The sequence below is a fragment of the Sapajus apella genome, unplaced genomic scaffold, assembly GCF_009761245.1.
Source record: "Sapajus apella isolate SASKATOON/1434 unplaced genomic scaffold, GSC_monkey_1.0 scaffold34, whole genome shotgun sequence".
NCBI classification, from domain to species: Eukaryota; Metazoa; Chordata; class Mammalia; order Primates; family Cebidae; genus Sapajus; species Sapajus apella.
This window is the reverse complement of record NW_022436974.1, coordinates 5854805-5880946: the sequence shown is the minus strand read 5'-3', so window position 1 is coordinate 5880946 and position 26142 is coordinate 5854805. Positions and strand designations below refer to the sequence as shown.

The window sequence follows — 26142 nt, the reverse complement described above, 5'->3', positions numbered from 1 at the left end:
AGTATCTCCAATGGCATCTTGTTTACGAAGCAGCTAAGGTTGTTACTTCTGCACTCAAGAGAGTGCTGCCTCTTGGTAATATTGATTGCTGGCCTTTTTGCTGGCAGTATACTGACAGAGATCGACCACTAAAATCTTGTGAGGCGCATTTATCTTTCTCTTTGTTAAGACAGAAACCCCATTCTCCTCAAGAAACGGCGAAGCTGTTCCAGCACGTGTTTTAAATGATTCATATTATCTGACAATGGAAAGGTAAGTTCTCTCCCAGGATGTACAATATAATTCTCCGCCATCTGAGAATTCTGTTTATCCTACCTTGTATCCTTGCTGAGAGAATTACAATTAGATGGAAACATTTAAAGTCAAGAAATCGAATAGCTCCAGTATAGGATACTGTGACTGCTCCAGATAGATTTTCTCAGTGAAAACCAAAGTTTATGGTTCATCACCATGTCTCCTTTTCGTTATGGCACTATTTAAGGAAGTGATGAGAAGTCTTTGAAAAGGTCTACACTGTAGGTATCACTTACACTTTTTTTGAAGATAAGAATTTGTGAGACTTCTGGGCGATTTTTGACAGGTCTTATTAGGATTATTTTAAAACACACAGGGGAAAGTGATTTGACGTTAAGCAGTGGCAAATCTACACAAAACAAAAAGTCATCCGAGACTTTCACTCAATATAAAGTTCTACTAAACCTATGCAAATAATCATTCACATTTTCTAGAAAGAGTTCTAAAGTAAGTCACACACACAAAACCTCAGTAGCAGCACAAAACATCCTTTGTTGCCGGACGTGAGAAAAACACACTGCCTTCTAAAAAAAGCCATAGGAAGGAAGTGGAAGAACCTCAGGGGCGAGTGGGAGTGCGAAAGGAATGTTGCAGCTCTTTTTCAATTTTTTTTAAACATGTAAGCTTGCTGTGGCTCTTAAGAGTAGGGCAGTAGTTCAAGTAAGTGAAGTAACATCTTTGGGATCTTTTTTACCTATTCTTGTAAGTGCACTATCAGCCAAATAGGCTTGAAAATCTTGACAAAAGTACATTGATATTCTGGCTTTACATTGCCCCAAGCTTAAAAAAAAAAAAAAGTGTTTAAAAAGCACAATCAAAAGAACTCAAACACCTGCATATGATTCTAATTTCACACATCTCAAAACAACCAAGATTGCCAAAATAAGAGTTAAAAGTCATTCCAGAGCAAAGACGGGTAAGCAAACCAATGTGCTGGAATTTTGCAATGCAACAAAATGGAATATATTCATCAGAGGCAGAGGATAAATTAGGGCTCCTTTTTTTAAATTTTTTAAGACAGTGTCTTACTGTGTCACCCATGCTGGAGTGCATGGCACACTCACAGCTGACTACAGCCTCTCTCAGGTTCAGGCGATTCTCCCACCTCAGAGCCCTGAGTAGCCAGGCCTACAGGTGAGTGCCACCACGGCCATCTCAAATTTTTTTTTTTTTTGGTATTATTTTTAGAGACGAGGTTTCCCCGAGTTGCCCATGATGGTGGTCCCAAACGCCTGGGCTCAAGCAATCAGCCTGCCGTGGCCTCCAAAAGCGCTGGGATTAGAGGAGCAAGTTACCACACCCAGCCTGAGGGCTCTTTTGAAAACACAAATATGATCTTGTTACTTCCCTGCCTAAAATCCTTTAATACCTTCTCATTGTGCTAAGGATAAAGACAAACTTACCAATATGGCTGACAAAGCTCTTCACGAACTGTTTGTTACATAACTGTCAAGCATCATGTTGGAGCTCATATTGATTGATGGCTGAGTGAGCGTAGAAACTATTTCAATGAATCTTGTAACAACCTTTTGGGATGTTATCGCCATTTTACGGAAGAGGAACTGGGAAGTTGAGTTACTTGCCTAAGATCATAAAGCTAGAAAGTGGTTACGTCAAACACTGTTGAGGAAATCAACACACATTCCTAATCTCCTCTCACTTGCTGTCTCCATTGTTAGGGATGGAAGATCTATGTTCTCATTTTCACATTTTTCCTCCTTATTTGGGTTATGTTCTGGCCTAGGACACACAGGTAGAATTCCAACAGAATATATCTGAGAAGCTCTGAACTTTTCTGAGAAAATAATCTGACATCGCACATCTTCCCCCTTCTTCTCCCCCAATGGGCCACTGTGCCTGGGGCTGCAGCCACCATTTCCAGATGAGGTAATGACAAAGCCACAGGCTACAAATGCAGAGCAGAAGACAGACAGAACCTGAACCTGCAATGACCTCATCAAGCCCTACACCAACCCTGGACTGATTATTGTCAGACTTTTTGTTTTGTGGAGATAACTTCCCCTTTTTGTATGAACCTCAGTAACATAGGCTTTCTGTTCTTTGGATGCCACACAGAAAAATTCTTAATTGATACAGCTATGAAGTCAGGATTCCAACTTGGAAATCTGATTCCAGAGTCCGTGAGCTGAATTCCATTCCTCCCTGTTTCACTTTTTTGCTCTCTTTGCTATGGCCACAGTGATGACAAAGTTCCTCAAAATGACCACATTTCTTCCTGCCTCACAATGCTCTTCCTTCTGCCTGAGGAATCTTCTACCTGTCCTTCAGATCTCAGCTTAAATATTGAGATACCTAGCTATCTCAGTATTAAATGGAACTTAAATATTTCTCTCTATGCATGAGTTCATAGAAACCTGTATTTGTTCTGAGTCTTATCAAATTACAAACAAGTAAGAACTTAGTGCTTGTCTTCCCATGTTACATGGTAAGTTCACGAGGTTAGAAACTGTGTGTCTGGTTGTACATAGTAGGTAGCCAATAAATAGTTATTATATGAATGAATCAATACAGGCATTCCTCATCTGCGGTTAATTCTTAAACTAGACAGACAAAGATAGGAAGTTACTTCATTTTTACACGTCTGAAGGCACATAAGCATGTCAGGCTGCAATACATCTTGTTTGACTCTATTAAATGCCATAAGTATCTCAACAGAAAGAAAGGAAAAAACTACAATCCAGAAGCAGGCTGTGAAGACAGAGGACATCCCAGGAAGAAAGAAAGGAATACTCTGGGTCGTAACAATCTCAGAACTAGAAAAGTGCTTCAAGAATAAAACCGCTGGAGGCAAGACAGGAAGTACATTGAAAACAGGGATTACCTTGTAAAAATACAGTTTCCAGCAGACAAAATATAGAAACAATACTTCTGTGATCCCAACTTTTGCATTCAGCATTCTGAGAGGTTTTTTTTTCTGTGGAAAAGCATTTCCAATTTTACAGTAGAGTTGTAGAAAAATGTTGCAATTCATATAAACTTTGTTTCATTGCCAAATTTCCTGTAGCCCATCCACTTCATGAAGCAAGAGATAACTGGTTTGCATCATCTTTTTAAAATCACAGCTCTGGAGCTGCACTATGGGAACACTCTCTTGCCACCCTGCAATCGATCCTTTTATGCTTCTTCCTCCTCCATTAGACTGTAAGTTCTTGAAAGTGGGAATCTTGTAACTCTAATATTTCAACACTGAGCATAGTGCTGGCACAGAATATGAACTCACTGTACCTTGTTACTATAAATGAATAAACAAAATGCATAGGCATGTTAGGCATTTAGTAAATACAGATCAAACTGAATCTTTGATACATGACTTGGAATTACTTCCCTTTCAAGGTATTTGTTCAGTGAACATAATTACAGAGTCCACAGTCTAAGAAGGTCTTTGTTATGGAGAAAAACTAAAAAAGAGCCATTGGCTTTTTAAGACAATATGCACTGATGGCAACCCCCTTTTTATCATGTGCATATTTCAAGAACAAGGACAACTTCACACTTGAAATGAAAAAAACCATCTATAATATCTCTCTGTTCACTAGTGCTGCCCGTTTCTGGTATTCTCTCTTTACTGTGTATCCTGGGGGTGATGGGAAGAAGAGTAGGAGAGACAGGAAGGACAACTAGTAACAGTAAGGAAAAGAATGGATTGGGAAGAGGAGCAAAGAGGATGGTGAGGACTGGAATAACAACTCAAACATAAATAATAAAAGTCTGATTCCTTTCCATTTCCTGCAGTCTGTCATTGCTACTGTCTCTGATGAAAATCTGATCTGCCTACTTGATACTAATTTTATGGCCTGTTCAAATGTACAACTTCTTTTTAAATACATTTGAAACTAAATGCCTTTAATTTTTACCATGATAGGTTTGTGCTCTCCACATCTTTTGGTCCCGTTCATCAAAATATGATGTGGTAAGTCCAAAGTATAGCAGTGGCTTTAACACACCCATGGATGATGAATACAATCCATTTTTTGTATTTGCCAAAAGTACAACTTAGAAGCATATATGGTCTCCTGCCTACCTTGTAAATATCCCATGTTTTCATTTACATATTGTACTAATTAATCTATCTTGGTACTAATCAGTGGAATCCAGTCCTGACATGGAGAAAACTACGACAAAAACCATTAACAGCAAGAAAAAAATGTTTGTTTCAAATATGTGGATTATATTTTCTAGTGCCTTAAAAAAGAAAGAAACTGAAAGAGGCAGCTTGAAGAAGCTCACACGTGTTTAAAACCCACATCCTGTTGTTATCCACTGCCCCGGCACAGAGGAGCTGGGAGGTGAATGTCCTCATTAGGATCCCTATTAGCTGTGATTTGCAATAGGTTTCTCCGAAGAGGAAGATCACATTCACCCGCTGGACAATAGCCCAGGTATCACCACTGTTGGGAATCATATAGGGAGTTAACACCTAAGCCCAAGAATACGGTGGTCTAAGCCAGTGAGCTTAGAAGTTGTAAGATCCTCCCTGCTTCATTCCAGCCACTATCAGCAGATTCTAAACCACCCATGAGCAGAGAGGCCCATCTGCCTAGGCCATAAACAAAATTATAACAACAGTGAGGGAGCCAGTGGGAGTAGCCAGTAAGACTATGAGCAGCATGATGTACTTAGACTTTTGTTCCTTTTTATTTATTTGGTTAAAATACATGTGTTTTTGCTTCAGACAGATGTTGGTATCCCAGCCTTTTATACAGAAAGCTGTAGAAGGGAGAGGACTTGCTGGATACGAGCAACTTATTGTACAGGCCAAATGGCATTTTTTTGTAGGACCCAAGTTTTTTGTTTTTTGTTTTTTTTTTTTGAAGTGGAGTCTTGCTCTTGTCACTTAGGCTGGAGTAGGTACAATGGCATGATCTCGGCTCACTGCAACCTCTGCCTCCTGGGTTCAAGCAATTCTCCTGCCTCAGCCTCCCAAGTAGCTGGGATTACAGACATGTACCACCATGCCGGGCTAATTTTTGTATTTTTAGTAGAGATGGGGTTTCACCACGTTGGCCAGGCTGGTCTCAAACTCCTGACCCCATGATCTGCCCGCCTTAGCCTCCCAAAGTGCTGGGATTACAGGCATGAGCCACTCCGCCCGGCCACCCCAAGATTTTTTAAGAAAACTCTAACTCTCCCGGGCATGGTGGCTCACGCCTATAATCCTAGCACTTTGGGAGGCTGAGGTGGGTGGATCACCTGAGGTCAGGAGTTCAAGACCAGCCTGGCCATCATGGTGAAACCCCATCTTTAAAAAAAAAAAAAGAAAAGAAAACTCTAACTCTCTTCTGAACTCTTTCAAAGAGTGAAGACAAACTTAATAACCTGATGCTATAATACAAGTAATTGCAGAGTGTTGCTTAAATTTGTATCTTGAAGTTCTTCCTTTAGGTTACTCTGTTTAGCAACCACAGATTTTTCCTAATGGCTTATCTGGATGCCTTTTCAATTTTCTAAGCGAAGGCCAGCCCCCTTCAAGATGTTCCACCAACTCAGTCCTATTCTCTCCAGATGTTTCTTCTTCTTCTTCTGAAAAGCATGTGTCGATAGACTGCAGGGAACAGACCAAGATTTGTTTTTTAGCCAGTATTTTCCCCTTGCAACTGTAAGTCAGCCTTCCTCCGAAGGAAAGGTGGGGCAAGTGATTCTAATAGGCTTCGCTCCAATGCTTCCATCTCAATAACTCTTTAAAGTGAAAACTGTGGAGAGTGAAGTGAAAAACGTGTCTCCATCTGGAAGCATTTATACAGAGAGGTGTCTTTAGCTATTTGTCTAGAATTTCCATTTATGAACCAATTTGCCTTTCTTCTGTGAGTACGTTGAAGAAAGCTGCTTGGAAAATCCATTGTATGCAGTAATCCAGAGGCTCCTTCAAACTCAATCAGGCGGGAAAGGCTAAACATGACTCATAGGATTCCTCCAACAAACACAAAGTCAGTCAGCAGTCAAGGAGAGAGTCGTCTCTGATGTGGACCAGCTTACCTAACAAGTCAGGGAATTGTCATCAATCCAGTTTCCTGCTTGGAAGACCTTGACTCCTTTCAGTAAAGGTGTCAACACTTCTTTTTCTGAACAATCTCAATGTGAATGACGGGGCCAGACTCTAGCAGAAGGTGTCTTTAATCTTTTTATGGTTCAGTATAAAGGTTACCTTAAGAAAAGCCTTGGGATATACTTTCAAGGTACTGACTTGTGACTTTTTTTTTTTTTTTTTTTTAACATCAATCTGTCCTGTTCTGATTCAATCATTATTCCTTCAAAGAGGTGGAAGGAAAGGTTCCTGGACATCCACAGAAAAAACTTATTCAGTAAAACATTTTATAGTCCTAGGAACACCTGTACTGCCTTCCTAAAGGCCAGGCAGCTCAAGGACTTCCTGAAAATGAAGGTTTGGCTGTGGGAAGGCCTGAGTGTGTGTGAGTGGAGTCATTCTGTGTGGTGTTGGGTGTGGGTGAGGGAAAGCAAAGTGGCAGAGTCTAGAAGGATGAGGGTAGAGGCGAAGAAAAAAGAAGAATGTCTAAACCTGGAGTGGCCCCATGAGACCCAGTCTGTATTCAGGTGACACTAGAATAACAGGAGTTCCTTCTAAAACTAAGAGAGCAGCAGACACTCTGCCATGTCACCACATTCTTAACTGTCTTATCCCTTGGCCATGTCCATTTTAGAAGCTAAAGCAACACATTTCTTTCCTTAGTATCTCTTGTTCTTGGAATGGAGGTGCACATAGTTCTGGCCAGTAAGATGGACATCGGATAGGAGAGGGGTGTGCTTTTGGGACATTTTCAGCTTTTCTGATAAAAGGAACACCTGGACTGCCCTCACTCCTCCCTCCACCCTGCCAATGTGATACCTGGAGTTTGAGACTATGAGAGAAAGACCAAGAGAATCACAGACAAACTGACCCTGAGCCATGATATTATTGAGTCATTAAACTAATACCCATAATGACCTACATCAAGAAATACTGAAGGGTGTACGGGGGTAAAAAATTTCTGTTTGTAATCACCTTCTTTCTTATACTGTTAGTCAGTTTTCTGTTATTTGCAGCCCCCAAAAAAAAAAAAAATCCTAATTGATTCAGCAGGAGAGGCTGATCAAATGAGTAGCTATCTACTTTTAAAAAGGTTTTTCTTTTGAAGGGAGGGTAGCTTTGAAAAACCCGAGTGAAGCTAAATATTCTTCTGAAGGAAAAACTAATATAGCATATCATGGAGCATCATAATTTATTTCAAATTTTATGCCTGAAACAACGTACCATCATTACTCTATGCTATGGTTTGAATGACCACTCCAAAACTCATGTTGGAACTTAATCTCCAATCTGGCAATATTGACAGGTGGTGACTTCAAGAGGTGATTGGATCATGAAGTCTCTGTCCTCATAAATGGATTAATCCATCCATGGATTAATGGGTTATCATGGGAGGGGAACTGGTGGCTTTCTAAAAGGAAGGAAAAGAAAAACCTGGGCTAGCATGTGAGCATGCTCAGCCCCCTCCGCCACTTGATACCCTGTGCCTCAGAGTCCCCACCACTAAGAAGGCTATCAACAGACGCAGTCCCTCAACTTTGGACCTCTCAGCCTCCATTACTGTAAGAAATAAATTCCTTGTCTTTATAAATTACCCAGTTTTGGGTGTTTTGGTATAAGCAGAAGAAAATGAACTAAGACACACCATCCAATGGTTCATGGGATTTACTGAAATGAAAGACAAGACGTATTCTATCGCTATAACCATAGAATTGCTTTTGTTAAGTAAATTTATGTTTATACAAGCCTATAGCCTTGTTTTCCGACGGTATCAGCTAATGGGGTTTTTGGCTTACCCACGTCCTTCTGATAATATTGGAGACTTACAGAGACTTTTGAAAGAAACACAATAAATGGAAAGAACAGAGTATCTTGCCTGGTCCCTAGCTAGCGACACGATATTGTACAAATTACTTCAACTACTTGAGCTCCATATTATGCCTCTAAAATAATGAAGTGTTCAGTTTAGTAACTATTTCAATTTTATTGTCTAAACAGTTTGATTATAAACAACCAGGTTACCTAACCACAGACAATTTTATAATTATTTTTTTACCAATATGTATTATGCTAGATTTCTAATATGTCACCATGAACAAATATTTAAATTCTAAAATTTATATTTGGTAGGATCAGAATTCCTAAAATCAATGGCATTCTCTGACTCAAAGAGCTATTTCCCTCCTGGCTAATTATTCTCTATATTAATGTTTTTAAAAGATGGCCTGAAGTCCCTGCATCATTCTGGGTCCCAACCAACATCTAATAAATTTGAGTATCTGAGGATGGAACCCAGATATCTGTATTTCTCACAAGCATTCTGGGACATTCTGACGTATACTAAAGTTTGAGGACCACTAATCTGGAAATAGGGGTCACTAAAAGCATTGAAACTGAGACATTGGAAGATTAAAAATTATGTACAGTTATGAAAAATGAAGACAGAGTTCACAGATTCAGTATTTCACTTCTCCAAATGTGCTGATTTAACATCATTTATAATGTTCTTAGAGATTAATTTGACCCTCAATTAGCATTATTATTTATTGCATAAATAAAAATAGCAAAATCAAAGTGGAAATAATTCTCCCAGGATTTTGATTACTGCTCATTTTCTTTCCTCTTGTTTTTCCCTCTAGTCACCATTTGTTCTTATTTTTAAAATTTAATCTAATTTTTAAATCCTTGTTTTAATGTTCTGTTTATTTCCCAAGGAAAAGCAAGCTTTTAGGTAAATTAGCTGCAAGTGCCATATTTGCCTGGTTTACTGCAATCTCACCTTTCTGTACCTTCTGGCTTAGTTTCAATCCTATTATCCATTAATAAAACCAAAGGAGTCATGTTTACTCTGTACCCATGCTTTTATTGATCTCTCTTTGGCTACATTTGATAGTAATCTAGTATTATAAACAGCTTCCCCAGGAGTTAAAAAAAAAAGTTCAGGGATTTCTATTCCAGTTCACATATTTGATTGGGTTGAGAACAGCATGGCATTGTAATATCTATATAAACAATGCATTTCTCAAGAGTAATTTATTCACTGTAGTATTTGGCATGCTATCACCTCTTTAATCAATTGTGATTTAGTCAACTTTTCTTTTATTACAAATTAGTCAAAATATTCTCTAAAATGTCATGTCCAATTCAGGTATGTTTTGAATACACTGCCTGTGGCTGTTAAAAGCAAGACTGAGGTCTGCAAGAGAGACCAACATTGTTTGCTAATGTTTCAAAGCCATTTAAAAGGCAAGGTAACTTGGAATAAACAGACTGAATCAAAAAACATGAAAGCTATTATAATTCCAACAATTCGACAACAATATTAGTCATTGTTATTACGTTCCGCATTTCTAAAGTGTTTCTCAATTAGAAAATGTTCATGTATCTTACAAAATTTTAAACTACTGTTGAGTCATACACAGCACCTTAAAAGGAAGTCTGGTGTCCACCGTGAAAGATAAGGATTTAAGAGGCAGATGATCTCCCACTGATGACATACATTTATCTAAAGGGAAAGCTAAGACAGCTCTGAAAGAAAGGAAAGGTGAAATGGGATCCTGATCTTTTATATAATACATCCTCTAACCACAGGGGAAATTCCTTTTGAGTCTGTTCTTGGGCTCCGCAGGTATGGAGGGGGGCTGGTGGAACCACAACGACCCCTTTCATTAAAAGGGCACCCAATTTGGAGTCAACAGACCTGAATGTATGTTTCCCAATCCTTATTTATTACTTGTGTAGCCTTGTGCATGTCGCAACCTCCCTGGGCCTGTCTGTGCCCTCATAAAAGATCTATAACATTAATGTATTGACAGATCTCCTTTGGGGGATTTTTTGAGGGAAAATTAAGGAAATATACAGAAATCCCTCTGAAATAAATATTGGTTATAGTTATAGCTCAAATAAGAGCCAGATCACCTCTTTAGATCCTAAAAGCTGAGTGTGGCGTAGAGTGCTGGAGTGTCTCTTATTTGGGCTATTGTTCTACATTTGCCCACAATTGCCTCAGCAACTATTCATCCCCAAGTAACCTAACTAGGGGAGCCTACCCCAATGCAGAGGTTACATGTCCATAACTTTTGTAAAGCCCCCTCACAAACTAAGATGTCAGCCACTGCCAAATTAGTTACAAAGTGTGGAACCCATCCATTGGGTCATTGGTACGTTTTTTATAAGGCTCAGGCCCCCCTTCAGTTTAGTATCTGGAAACTCTGACTTTTGCATGCTGCTGGAGAAAAAATGATCTTCAAACCAATACCTTCCTCTGTCAGGAATGTGCACTGGAACAGACTGAGGCAAAAATAACTCATTTGAACACAATACGCAATGGTGTATACACGTTTTATGGCTGGACTTGAGCTCTTTCTAGTTAACATGGCCTGTTTTGTGCCACCCACTCAAAAATGTGTTCTGTTAGGAGTCAGGTTTTATTCCTGACCCTCTTAGTCACACTGCGCAAGGCATTTCCATTTTCCTTAGCTTTATATTACCCATCTTGGAATCTCGCCTCATCAGCTCTATCATACTGGTTTCAAGTTATATCTTCTAATCTAATAAGGGAGGGTCCACAAATTAAGCATTACAAATTGTACTAATCATGTACTGAAGTAAGAGTCATGACCCCAAACCACTTAAGATGCTCCTGAAATGAAAACATTTAAAGTAGTACAAATCATTGCTTCAAATACTCTAAAAACTAGTTAGCACACAGCATACCTTATTTCTGCATAGCGTACTTATTTAGTTTTGCAAGGACACATTTAATACCCTAGATATGCCTTTCTTCTACTATAAGCCCACTGCATTCTGTGAGAAGAGTTTGAAGAGCAAGACACTCTGGCTTTCAAAAGTTAGCAGGTAGTCAGGAATTACCAATACCGAGGCTGTAACATTAACCTAAAGAAATCAATGCATTTCCAATTGTTACATAACTGAACCATGTTATTTACTCTTTGTGCACAAATATACTGTGTCAGCTGACTTTTATTAGGAATGTGGGAGAGACAGCTACAGAGGACAAGCTACAGAAGAGGCCAGGCAATTGTCAGTACAAGCAGGCACGATGCAAAGCATTTCAGCCTGTGAAAATAGACAGAAAAGTAGCAGTCTTCTCTCTCCTGGCTTTAATGCTGGGAAGATGAGGGGAGAGTTGGTAGAGGCAGAAAATGTGATGGAAAAACACGAGTTATTTTCCCCATGAATTACTACTACAAGTTGTGTAACCTTTCAAGTGAGTAACAAGAATATGGCTAATGAGGTAACTGAACAGTACAGCAGTCTGCACAGAGAAAAGTCCTGTTTAAAAGAGAAGAAACATAACCACTGGTGAGAAACAGCTTAGCAGGTGAAGACTGTGTCCCTCTGATACAGAAGTGCTGGGAAGGGAAGAGTGTGATCCCTTTAAATGATATGGAAGTGGGGAAGAGAAGTGCTGGGTAGAGAAAGGCATTGGTCCCTGGCTAGGACTCCACCCTCACAGACCTAGTTGAGGACAGGCATTTTTGTTTTCCTGCCCAAATGTTGCATTTCCCAAGATCATCCTGGCCTGCCACGCCCCCATCCTGTGACTATAAAAACCCAAGACCCTAGCAAGCCATAGACAGAAGAGGCTGGACATGGAGAGGAGCACATTGGCAGAGGAACATACCAACAGGCACCAGCAGGCCACAGACCAGCAGAACAATGCAGAGTTTGGCTGGGGCAGTCGGAGGAGCGCTCAGGCCACCAAGCGAACAAACTCCCAGGAAAAACCATCTCCCTTCTGGTTCCCCCATCAGCTGAGCGCTACTTCCACTCATTAAAACCTTGCAATCATTCTCCAAGCCCACGTGTGATCCAAGTCTTCCACTACACCAAAGCAAGGACCCCAGGATACAGAAAGCCCTCTGTCCTTGCGACAAGGTAGAGGGTGTAAATGAGCTGGTTAACACAAGCTGCCTCCAGATGGCTAAACTAAAAGAGCACCCTGTAACTGGGGCTTCAGGAGCTGTAAACATTCACCCCAGACACTGCCATGGGATGGGAGCCCCCAAACTTACCTGTCTGTATGCTCCCCTAGAGGTCTGAGTAGCAGGGCACTGAAGAGGCAAGTCAGTTCCCCATCACACACCCTCCGAGGAGGACAAGGGAACTTTTCCCGTTCCACCTCCTCTCTCAGTACTAAGCTGGTCTGTGTGAGAACCGCAGTCTTTGAAAAACAGCATAATGGTGCAATTCTGAGATTCGCTGATAAAGTGAAATTGACCACATCTCTTTCTAATTAACTATATCTCAATTTCAAATACTGCCCTGATCACAAAGGTAGAATCTAAATACAAACCGACATATTAAGACCTAGGTGCTTAATGGTAGAATGTACTTATTCTAGGCTTCATGTGCTATGAGGGGCTTTTACTCTTACGTGGTTAGGTATGTTTCCAGGGACATGCCTCAGTGAATATCACACACGGAAATGTGGATAATAATGAGCCCCTTCTGAGACGGAATTATTAAAGGTTTATAAATTTAGACGTTTGCGAGGCTTAATAAACTGTAACCTTACTAAAAAGTAAATCTCCCACTGAGTAAATCATACATTATTACTTCACATAATAGGTCCACAGATATTTTTAAGAGAGTGAATGAAAGCCCATGTAGCCTGCTGAGGAAGAGTATGTTCCTAACGCATAGTTTTATATATGTATAAAACCTAGGAGAAAATAAAACAGATTTCCTTGCAGAGGTAGCAAAATGGTCAGCTACTTGGACTTTCAGGGAAAATACACAGCATTTGAAGAAAACAATGGAAAATAATAGCAGAGTCAGTGCCAAGCTGATGACTAAAATACAGAAACACATTCGAATGGAGATGAGCTGGTTTAAATAAACCCTAAGACAATCGAAAAGTCATGTCTCCACTAAACAAAATTTCTATCTCACATATTAAGACTGGGACACAAATAGACAAAAGAGAGGAAATATATGATTATAGGTGCTTAATTCAGCCAACACAAACACAGCATACCCATTTCAACACTGTGTGGAATTACTCAGCTTCTAACTAGGGGAAAAAAGAAAAAAAAGCATCAGGAAAAACAAAAACAAAAACAAGAAAATTCTTTCCTGCAGTTCCCTCAAGGCAACCAGAAAGTGAAACTTAATTAAACAAGTGAAATGTAATTACCTAGCGCTTACCACACATGGTGCTGATTTTCACTTCACATTCTAGGTTCATTATTAACCTGCAGGTGCTGCCTAGAGGTAGGAATAAAAATTCTGTGTAGGGGTAACCACTGGCAGGGAGCAAAAGGAAAATGATACCTGTTCTGGCCTCCCTGCAGGGGCTCAATTCCTCCAGTCACTAGTTTCACTAGTCACACTTCAGGCTGGGACTGTGAGTAGAGTCTAATTATGGAAGTGCTGTCCCTCAAGCATGGTGGGAGGTAACCCCACTCTCTGGGGAAGGCTGAATCTGAATCTGGGGGTTTTTACACCTCTCAGGACCTCACTGTGATTGCTCACTCAGCCCACTTGCTATTTTCATGCACTGTTTAGAACAACTCAGCAGTTTCTTTTATAAGAAGAGGCATTCGACATATGGCACCTGTTGAAACAATTTGAAATGTGATTTCATCACGACTCTGGAAACATGGAGGTGGCTTTCTTCTGTTGAAAGGTACATACATTCAGAACCAGTAGGATGCCATCTCTGCTTGCTATGATTTTATTTTATTATGAAGCTTAATGGTATAATGGTATTTGGATATCTTTATTTAACTCTGTATTTCGCTTTCTACCATAGCATCTTTAAGCATACATCTTAAAAAGTAGGCTGGGTGGGCCGGGCACAGTGGCTCACGCCTGTAATTCCAGCACTTTGGGAGGTCGAGGCAGGTGGATCACTTGAGGTCAGGAATTTCGGACCAGCCTGGCAAACTTGGTGAAACCCCATCTCTACTAAAAATACAAAAATTATCCGGGTGTGGTGGGGCACACCTGTAATCCCAGCTACTCAAGAGGCTGAGGCAGGAGCATTGCTTGAACCCGGGAGGTGGAAGTTGCAGTGAGCCAAGATTGTGCCATTACATTCTAGCCTGGGCAACAAGAGCAAAACTGTCTCTGAAAAAAAAAAAAGTAGGCTAGGTGCAGTGACTCATACCTGTCATACCTGTAATCCCAGCACTGAGGAAGGTGGAGGAGGGAGAGTCACTTGAGTCCAGGAGTTCAAGAGCAGCCTAGGCAATATAGCAAGACCCTGGTCTTGACAAAAAATAAAATAAAGATTTTAAAATTAGCCAGGTGTAGTGCACTCCTGTAGTCCTAGCTACTCAGGAGGCTGAGGTGAGAGGATGGTTTGAGCCCTGGAGTTTTATGTTACAGTGAGTTATGATCATACCACTCCAGCCTGGTGAGAGAGGGAGACCCTGTCTCAAAACAAATAGTAAGTAAATATGTTTCCTACCTATGTGGCTTCCAAGAAACAAACATTTTAAAAATCAAAAACCCTACGTAAGAGGAAAATTGGTATATGATATGGTTTGGCTCTGTCCCCACTGAAATCACATCTTGAATTGCAGTTCCTCTAATTCCCGAGTGTCATGGGAGGGACCCAGTGAGAGGTAATTGAATCACGGGGGTGAGTCTTTCCCATGCGTTTCTCATGATAATGAATAAGTCTCACGAGATTTGATGGTTTTAAAAAGGGGAGTTCCCCTTCACATGATCTCTTGCCTGTTGCCATGTAAGATGTGGCTTTGCTCCTCATTCGCCTTCTGCAATGATTGTGAGGCCTCCCTCATTATGTAGAGCTGTGAGTCAATTAAACCTCTTTCCTTTATGAATTACCCAGTCTTGAGTATGTCTTTATTAGCAGCATGAGAACAGGCTAATACAGTATATAAATCAAGCCTATATTAACTTGCTCGAATGAATGCATATTTTGATTAGAATAAATCTCTAAAACTGAGAAACATACTCGGAAAGTTATGAATCAATATAATGTTGGCATCATAATCCACTTCATATACTATGGTAATGACTTGGTTATTTTTTATAGGAACTGCTAGAGGGATTCAAATACGCACAAACTTTTGAGAAATTTCAAGTTGCCTATTACTGAAGATGATTAAGATGGATGACTTTATGGTGGGCATATTGTATCAGGTAAGGGACCGAACTAGGTTTCCTTTTAGCTCTTTGCCAAGGTGTCTATGGTTCTGTGAATCTGGTGAGATTTCCATGGTAGAAAGTCACATGAATCATCATTGTAGGTATATGCTTCAGCTCTCTGTTCAGCCTAAATAGCTATTGTATGTTATGTTCCGGAGAAGGTATTAACATGGCTGTTACTGAAGGGACCAGAGCTAAATATTTCCTTCTGTTTCCTTCCATTCTCTGGCATGTCCTACTAAGTATATATAATCCATTTAAAACCTCGTTTTGCTTTTGCTTTTTGAGGTACATTCTTTTTATTTTGGGGGATGGAGTTTTGCTCTGTCACCCAGCCTGGAGGGCTGTGGCACAGTCTCAGCTAACTGCAACCTCTGCTTTCTGGGTTCAAGTGATTCTATGCCTCAGCATCCCAAGTAGCTGGCATTACAGGTGCATGCCACTACACTCAGCTAATTTTTGTATTTTTGTAGAGATGGGGTTTTACCATGTTGGCCAGGCTGGCTCAAACTTCTAACCTCAAGTGATCTGCACCCCTTGGCCTCCCAAAGTGCTGGTATTAGATATGAGCCACCGTGACCGGCCTTGAGGTGCATTCTTCATTTGGCTTCCAGGTTGTCCTGCTTCCTCACTTGCCACTCCTTCCAGTACCCTCTGGAAGTCTGTCCCTATCTCCTTGACCTCTAAATGTTGGGAGCCCGAGAGTTCAGAAACTGCTCATTAAGCCTCATGCCTTTAAATATTTGAATTATTACAGCATTGATGACTGACAAATTCATGTCTTTATACCAGACATCTCCCTGAACTCCAGTCATTTACAAAAATGATATCTCCTTAGATGTCTAAGATTTGACATCCAAAATTGAGCTCTTAATCTTTTCTTCAAAACTCAATCCTCCCCAGTTTTCTTGACCAACCCCATCCTTGTAGTTGCTCCAGTTAAAAGACTTGGCATCTAGGTTTATTACTCTTTTTTCTAACCTTACATCCTATCCACTAAAATTGCTGTTGTCGCTACCAGATATCCAGTATCCACCAAATGCCACCACTTCTAATACTAGCAGTCGGTTCTAAGACACCACCATTTCTTATTCATACGATAGGTTCCTATGTAATCTCCTTAAAATTTCCACCCTTTCTACTCCTTTCAGTCTTTTTAAAAACACAACATACAGAATGAGCCACTGAATACCTAAGTCAGATTATGCCACTTCTCTGCTTAAAACCCTCCAGTAACTTCCTGTGATGCTTAGTATTAAGTATCAATTTGATTGGATTGAAAGATGCAAAAGTCTTGTTGCTGGGTGTGTCTATGAGGGTGTTGCCAAAGGAGATTAATATTTCAGCCAGTGGACTGGGAGAGGCAGACCCACCCTTAATATGGGTGGGTATCATCTAATCAGCTGCCCGTGTGGCTAGAATAAAGCAGGCAGAAGAAGTTGGAAAAAGCAGACTTGCTGAGTCTTGTGGTCTCCATCTTTCTCCCGTGCTGGATGCTTCCTGCCCTCGAACATCAGACTCCAAACTCTTCAGCTTCTTGACTCTTGGACTTACACAAGTGGTATGCTAGGGGCTCTCAGGCCTTTGGCCACAGACTGGAGGCTGCTGTTGGCTTCCTTATCTTTGAGATTCAGAACTCAGACTGGCCTCCTTGCTCCTCAGCTTGTAGGCAGCCTATTTGTGGGACTTCATCTTGTGATCTTGTGAGTCAATTCTCCTAATAAACTCCCGTTCATGTATACATATATCCTATTAATTCTGTCTCTTTAGAGAACCCTGACTAATACAGATGTTGGTACCAGGAGTGGTGACTGTTGGAAGGATGTGATTGTGTTTTGAAATGTGAGGACATGAGATTTGTGAGGGGCCAGGACTGGAATAATATAGTTTGGCTATGGCCCCACACAAATCTCTTCTTGGATTATAGTTCCCATAATCCCCACTTATCAGAGGAGTAACCCAGTGGGAGGTAATTGAATCAAGAGGGCAGTTACCTCTATGCTGTTCTCATGGTAGTGAGTTCTAACAAGATCTAATGGTTTTATCAGGGACTTTTCCCCCACTTTGCTCTGCACTTCTCCTTGCTGCTGCCATGTGAAGAAAGATGTGTTTGCTTCCTCTTCCGCCATGATTGTACGTTTCCTGAGGCTTCCCCAGCCCTGCTCAACTGTGAGTCAATTAAACCTCTTTCCTTTATAAATTACCCCATCTCGGGTATGTCTTTATTAGCAGCATGAGAACAGATTAATAACTTCCCATCTCATTTAGAACAAAAGCTGAAATCTTTTCAACGGTAAGGCCCTACGCAATCTGCCTTCAAGACCGCATTACTTCTTTGATATCAATTCCCATTTCTCTCTCCTTTGCTTACTGCTCTGGCTGTACAAGCAACCTTGTTATTCCCAGAGCGTTCCAGGGATGCTCCTGCCTCAGAATGCTTGCAGTTTTTGTTCAGCCTGCCTAAGAATGCTTTTTCCCCTGGTGTCTGCTTGTCACTATCCTACACCTCTATCAGGTCCATGCTCAAATGCCACCTTCTCAACGAGGCTTCTACGACCTTCCTATTTAAAACTGACTCCTTTCTCTGACTTCTGTTATACCACGACACTTGCTACCATCCAACATGCTATGCATTTCACTTTTGTTTTGTTTTCTCTGCTAGAGTATAAGCTCCATGAGAACGGGAATGTTTGTTTGTTCAGCATGTGCCTACTACAGTGTCTGGCATATAGTAGGACTCAATAAATATTTGAGTAGATAACATTTAAATAGGCTTAAATTTCGATTGTTACATATATTGAAACTTCTTGGTTTACATGCCTCTTCCAGGTTAAGGGCTTCTGTGATCTCACAAGAGGCATCCACCTTACCACGGTCAAAATTTTCAGACATTTTTCACATATAAATGGTCAACTGCCTGAACCTAAAAAGTTTTTAGAAAACAGGACATGTTATGAGTGGGAAACAAACAAACAAAAATCAACATGTATTTAAATACCTTCTAAGAAAAACTCAGATGCAGCCCACCAGATTTAGATACTATGTACTTGCCTGTGTTGTTTTGCAAAGGCTAGAAACATAAGGAAGCTCTGGAAGTCAGCAAACACCAGTATTTGGCCTTAAAATGATTTAACACACACAAAAATGGCACTGTGCCTTTGGAGACCTGGAATGCAGCATTACAGGTTTTCTCCAAAACAGCTTCATTTACTTAACATTACTCTGACCCTTTAACTTCTAACTTGCTGTACAATTAAGCTATTTAAGCCTTCAACTTAGCGCTCTTTGTGCTACAATCTGGGTCTAAAGCGAAGCAAAAACAACCCTACACCTTTCTGTTTTGCTTAAGTTTATTCTGTCCCACGAAGAGGTTTACATATGCAAATTTTAGCACCGCATCTGTTTAGCACGAAGTTGTAAGGCTGAAACTATTTCTATTTTACTTTTTCATTCCATAAACATTTATTCAGCCTCTAGTATATGTGTTTCAGGCACAGAGAATCAGAATTTTTTTTCTTGCCTGTTTCACTGCAAAAACTTCCTATGTAATGCTAATCATATTAAAGTTTGTTACCATGGAAACAAGAGGACAGTCACAATCAGAACTGGCATCAAGTTGCATTGAAAGTAAGGTACTGCTTTTGACGGCAATAAAAACAATCTGAGTTCTGCACTGTTTATAAATCAAGGCAATAATCTTGTCTGTCTTGCACAGCCTTTCTTATTTCCCCATAAAAGTTGTAAATGACTTTTGGAAGAATATCTCTTGAAAAGTTGGTTTTTTTGTTTTTTTTTTTTTTTAAGTTCAAATTAGATTAAAAGGAACACAATTTACTGGGCTCAACCAGCATTTGACCTGGGAAACATTAGGCTACCCCAAAATAGCAATTTCATGCAAATGAAGTAATTTACTGTCATATGTTTAAACAAATGGTTGCTAATTTTGGAACTTTTTTTTCTTCTTTTGTAGCTTTCATCCCTGTCCTTCTGTTTATCTTATTCATAGTTTTTCTTTCAATTGCAAGTTACTCTCCATAGTGCCAAAAATAAAAAGATCTCTAACCTAAATCTCTTATACGTATTTCCAAACAACATTGGAAATACGTATAAGAGATCTAAGTTAGAGTCCAGATTATTCTATGTAATAATTATGTGATTTAGGGCAAGCTATTTTATGACTGTGACGCTCAGTTTTCTCATCTGCAATATGGGGGTGATACTCCTTAAACTACTGTAAGTTTAAGTAAGATAATTTGTAGGATGCCTGGTACATAACAAGGAGATAGCCAGTGTCCACATTAAATTTGCGATATAAGGCAAGATGCTTGCCTTTCCTAGGCCTTTATTTTTCATATATCAAATGGAGATTTAAAACTTTTCATTTACTAAACTCTTTGGATTGTTGCATAGGTCAAATCCTTATTTTTACATTTTTACAACATGTAATTCCCATTCATTATAAGGTAGTATCATCCTGTTATCCTGTCTCCTTTCTTTGCTGCAGTCTTTCTTGGTATTTTCATTTATTTCTACATCTTATTCAAAGTATTTCTCATCTTTTTCTTTTTCTTTTTGAGACGAGTTTTGCTCTTGTTGCCCAGGCTGAAGTGTAATGATGCGATCTCGTCTCACCGCAACCTCCGCCTCTGCCTTCCAGGTTCAATTGATTCTCCGCCTCAGCCTTCAGAGTAGCTGGGATTACATGCATGTGCCACTACGTCTGGCTAATATTTTGTATTTTTAGTAGAGAGAGGGTTTCTTCATGTTGGTCAGGCTGGTCTTGAACTCCTGAGCTCAGGTGATATGCCCACCTTGGCCTCCCAAAGTGCTGGGATTACATATGTGAGCTACCTCACCCAGCCTCATCTTTTTCTTTATAGACATCTTTACACATCTTTTTCTCTCTACTATTGCTTTCCTGTTGTTATATTTTTATTTCTCTGTATTAACTATAAAGTTTTAGAGCATTTCTTTTATTTGTCCTTATTCCTTATGAATTATGTAGTTATTTCTATTTTCAAAACTTAAAAAAACAGAAATAATAAATTAGGTATTAATTGATAGGTTTAGTTAAACCTATCGATTAATTAAACTTATTACTAATGAAAAGGCTAGCAATGTGGAATTACATTGGAAAAATAAAACAGAATTTGAAAGAGACGCTGCTCATAATTTGGAAAAATGTATTCTTTTTGTAAATATTCAAATATTGCTAAAAGGTTAAGAAGAAAATAAATATCTGAATTAATACCCTAGAGAGCACTACTATAAATAGTTTGATGAACTTCTGTCATGAATCTCAATATATATATGTGCATATTAGATATGTATAGTTTCACATAAATGGGCTCATTTATATATATTTTAAAATCTACTTACTCTCTTATTGTTGCATGAATTCCATGTCAATGTATATGTATTGTATCTCAATTTTAATGGTTGCATAATATTCCCCTGTATATATGTATCATGATATATTTAATCACTTCCCTATCGGTGGAGGTTAAGGTTACTTGCCCCTTTCTACTATTATATAAATTCTGCAGAGAATAACTTCTGTGCTCAGATCCCTTTAGAATAATGGCTAAAAACATAATTAATGAATGAGTTCTTAAACATATCCTAACTTTTGCATTTTCTTGTTTAGCCAGACAATAAGGAATTTTTCTTTCTTTTGGTACAACTCAGACAGTGCAACAACTTAAAGCGAAATTCAACATCAATGTTGTTGTAGGTAAAACTCTCTGAAGCAAGACACTTCAGAAGTGTAGAAAGCTTTGCTTTGTTTTTCCATTAATTTGCCCTGAGTTAAACATTCCTGCCGTAGAAATCATAGCACTTAAACGAAAATATTTCTTTATCCTACAAATCAATAAAAATAAAGACTCTTCAGCTGGTCTCTATGTCTGGTTTACCTACCTATATAATTATATCTATTATAAATAGCAATATCATCAATGTCATTAGCTCCTCACTATGGGTAAGAGCTAAACATTTTAACCCATAGCAGTCCTGCATCCAACCTCCAGAAACTTACATTTCTTCAGCAAGAGGCTTTTACAATGACTGGAAAATGTCTAGCATGGTGAATAGGCTAAGAATGTTCAGCCAGGTACGGTGGCCCATGCCTGTAATCCCAGCACTGTGGGAGATTGAGGCGGGCAGATCACGAGGTCAGAAGATTGAGACTATCCTGGCCAATATGGTGAAACCCGTCTCTACTAAAACACAAAAAGTTAGCCAGGCGTAGGGGCACAGGCCTATAGTCCCAGCTACTCGGGGGCCTGAGGCAGAAGAATCGCTTGAACTTGGGAGACGGGTTGCAGTGAGCTGAGACTGTGCCATTGCACTCCAGCCTGGCAACAGAGTAAGACTCTGTCTTAAAAAAGTATATATGAATGTTTATAATGTTCAAGCCAGGAAGATAGCAGGGAAATCAGTTTTCCCTCACATGCTTGTGCCTGAGGGGATTTTGCTATCTCATGTCCATCAAAATAGGCGCAGAATTTATAATTCTAAAGAAAGAAAAAAGGTAAAATAATATCAAAGCAGCTACCAGTTTCCTGGTCCATTCTCTATTTCTAGAGAAAGCAATAACTGACAGAATAATGTAGTGTCAGAGACTTTTGTATCCTTTTTCTCCTTCCAATTGATCCACTTTACTGAGAGGAAGGCTATGCATATTCACTTTTCGTGACTGATAAGTCTGAACTGTGCTGTTACACTCTTGCCATCTCTCTCTCTCTGAAAAGATGGTTTTCTGCCTATAGAGAGTACAGCAAAAACGATTTCTTACCCTTGTCAGTGCCAACATATTTTAAACTTAATCCTAAAATCCAAAACAGCAAAGTCACAGAGGATCACATTTAAGGAAAGAAAAGTCCTTGTCTTTGAACAGAGTAGCCTCCAAAGCAGAGAGTGACACCTTAGGGTCACACCAGCCTGTACTGTTACACATAGTTCCAAGGCCAAGTTCAGGCAAAACAAGATTGTATCATTGAGGCGGAGTATAAGAACTAGCTTATTGGATCCATGTAGTTAAATGGACCCACATATTGAAATGAAAACGCCTACGCCTTTAAAACACAAATCAAGTTGAACTGGCTTGAGAAAAGGCTACTGAAAAACAGAAGAGGAAAAAATGTGGTTAGCTCCCCATTTTCATAATTATTTCTCCCATTTCCTCCTGTATAAACAGGTGTTACAGTTTCTCAGACCGAAAACAAAAAGCTTTTAATCCCTGCTCTGTGCAGTTATAGTGCAAACCTAAATCTGGATAGTACTGTGATAAATATTGTAAGATTTATGCATTCATCCAACTGATATTTATCAAGTGTTTAGCTCATATGTTCAAGGTACTATCTAAAGCTGAGAGCAGCAGGCCTCTGTACACGGAACAGGATCCATGCTCTGTAAAAACTCACAGCATAAAAGATAAGCCAGCTCGGTTAGCTATGATACAAGGCAATATATTTCAAGTGTCAGTTCAGTGCCATACTCAGTGTAAAAAAGAGAGGAATCACCCATGGAATGCATTGAGAAAAGGCATGTAGAGGATACAGCATTTTTACCAGGCCAGGTACTATAGCAAACTTAGGACTTTGATATCTCAAATACTTTTTTCTTTTATTGATACATAATATTTTACATCTTTATGGGATGTGTGTAAGTGTTTGTTACATGCACAGAATGAGAGCTGAGCAAGTCAGGGTATTTGGGGAATCCATCACCTTGAGTATTTATCATTTGTATGTGTAGGTATCATTTCAAGTCTTCTCTTCTAGTTACTTTGAAATATATAAAATATTGTTGCAGGCCAGGCAGGGTGGCGCAAGCCTGTAATCCCAGCACTTTGGGAGGCCGAGGCGGGTGGATCACGAGGTCAAGAGATCGAGACCATCCTGGTCAACATGGTGAAACCCCGTCTCTACTAAAAATACAAAAAATCAGCTGGGCATGGTGGTGCGTGCTTGTAATCCCAGCTACTCAGGAGGCTGAGGCAGGAGAACTGCCTGAACCCAGGAGGCAGAGGTTGTGGTGAGCCGAGATCGCGCCATTGCATTCCAGCCTGGGTAACAAGAGCAAAACTCCGTCTCAAAAAAAAAAAAAAAATATTGTTGCTAAGTACAGTCACTGTATTCAACTATCAAACATTAGAACTCATTAAAGTAATTTAAAATGGAATAAAAGATGTCTTAGAAGAATTAAATCCTGAAGTATTAATTTAGTATTCTGAAAAGGTTAATAAGGTAAACAAAATAAATGGCCTGGCACATAGGAGGTGCTCTAGAACTGCTAAAGCCTTTCTGTGGGATTTTTTTTTTTTTTTTTCATTCTCCAGGGCAGTGATTCTCAAGCTAGAATACACATCAGAATCACCCGGAGGACTTGTTAAAACAGAATGCTTAACCTCATCCCCAGTCTCCAATAACGAAGATCTGGGGTGAAGTCCCACAATTTGCATTTGTAACAAGTTCCCTGGTGATGGTGCTGCTGCTGTTCTTGGAAGCACACCTTGAGAACCACAGCCTAGGGAACAACTTAGGTGCTATGAGAATCTGATTCTGTGTTCATAGTTCGTATCAGAGATAGCTCCTGGCTTTTCAATTGCGGTTTTTTCTCTTTTTTTTTTTTTTTTTTTTAAGGCTGGTTTTATTTTATTGACTGATCTATGTAATCACGGAGGCCAGTATGTACAGACAAAGGGGGAGCTTTTATTTCTTGGTATCTTCCTCCTTGGACAAAGTCTTGATGATCTCCTCCTTTTTGGCCTGGAGACGCTCTTCACGGCGCTTTCGTGCTTCCTTGGTCTTAGACCTGCGGGCCTCGGCCTGGTCAGCCAGGAGCTTCTTGCGGGCCTTGTCTGCCTTCAGCTTGTGGATGTGTTCCATGAGAATCCGCTTGTTTTTGAACACATTCCCGGAACTTCACCTTCAGGTACAGGCTGTGATACATGTGGCGATCAATTTTCTTAGATTCCCGGTATCTTCTGAGCAGCCGGCGCAGAATCCTCATTCTCCTCATCCACGTGACCTTCTCTGGCATTCGGGCATTGGCTGTACCCTTACGCTTACCTATGCCCATGTGCCTGCCCTTCCGGCGGGCCAAGGTGTTTTTCCGGCAGCGAGCCAGGGAATGGACCGTCACAGGCTTGCGGATGATCAGCCCATCTTTGATCAGCTTACGGATCTGCTGACGCGAGTTAGCATTGGCAATTTCATTGGTCTCATTCGGGTCCAACCAGACCTTCTTCTTGCCACAGCGGAGGACACTAGAGGCGAGCCTCTTCTGAAGCCTGAGCATACTCATGGCTGCGGCCGCAGCAGCGAAAGGAAAGAGCTCGCGGTTTCTTTTTTTAATGTCTTACTAAGGGGGAAAAAAAAGGAACGCTACTTTATATAAACCTGACCTTTTGCTAAGCCTGGGTAATAACTTCCCATGTGGAGTATATTAATCTCTTTCATGCATCCCTCGTGCTCTGGAAAAAGTAAAACACATTGTATTAGACATTTACCAAGTACTTTTTCTGTTGGTGGTCACTGCCCTAAGCCTATCAGAACTGGTTACTACCCTTAAGGAGCTTACAATGTAGAAAGGCAGACGTCCTAACAAATCACACATTAGAGTTCATTGTGTGAAGTGCTATGATGGATTATGATAAGACATTATAATCGATTGAGTATTAAGAAGGGGTGAAGCAAACTCAAGCTGGCAAATTGGGGAGGAGGTAGATCACAAAGGCTTTCCTAATGAGATTACTTTTGATTCACTGAGTAGTGAAAGATGAATAGGGGTTTATTAAAAAGAAACTGGAAGGGCTTTCTGGGCTGAGGGAACAGCACAGGGGCATCAAATACACTTTGCCTTTCTAGGGCTGCCAGTAGTTTAATTCAGCAATCCCACATCACAAAGGTCTTTGTGTGCATTGCTAATGAGTTTGAACTTTATTATAAAAGCATTTTACAAAGATCACTGGCAGCTGCATTTTGGAAGGAATTTGCCTAGAGGCAGGATAACTGCTGGGAGTATTTCTATAGCAATAAAAGTGAGAAAATGTGAGATCTGAAGGAGCTAACATTGTGGCAGTGGGTATAAAGGAGAAGGAAGGACTAGAAGAGATATGTAAGAAGCAAACAACGTAGGAATTGGGTGATTATAGAACTGAAAAGTGAGTGAGGGAAGAATCCATGAGAAATCGATTATTTCTGGTTAGGATAAAAGACTGTGATTCACTGACATGAAGACTACAAGAGAAAAAAAACAGACTTGGAGTTGAAACTTCAGTTTAGGACACTGAAATTCACATGAGTATGTGTCATTCAAGTGGAAAGGCCATTATGCAGTTGGGTATGTAAGCTTAGAGCACAGGAGAAAAGAGCATACCTTCAGAACCACTGCCTTAAAATCCTGGGTTTATGGGAGGTTACCAAGGAGAGTGCACAGAGTGAGAAGATCCATTTTAAAGCTGATGATGAATAATATTTTCATTATAGGGAGAGAAGCAATGTTAGGGCTGTCTTCCCATTGCTGGGGTGGTCATTTGCAGTGTGCACTGCATGAACTCACAGGCTGTCCTTATGAGGACCTTTTGCTCATTCTTACATTAAGTATACAGAAGAACAAAGGAAGTATTCTGTGTCTTGTAAACTATAAGGCAC

At 40.0% G+C, this 26142-nt stretch overlaps 1 protein-coding gene and 1 pseudogene across 2 annotated transcripts in view; both read right to left on the bottom strand.

Moving 5' to 3' along the window:
- The window catches only part of MAML2 (mastermind like transcriptional coactivator 2), a 370219-nt gene that overhangs the window by 277792 nt on the left and 66285 nt on the right, over positions 1-26142 (bottom strand). The window lies entirely within an intron of this gene.
- On the bottom strand, positions 24162-24828 carry LOC116563305 (annotated as a pseudogene). Its single transcript, XR_004274327.1, has one exon. The product of XR_004274327.1 is annotated as a 60S ribosomal protein L19 pseudogene (transcript).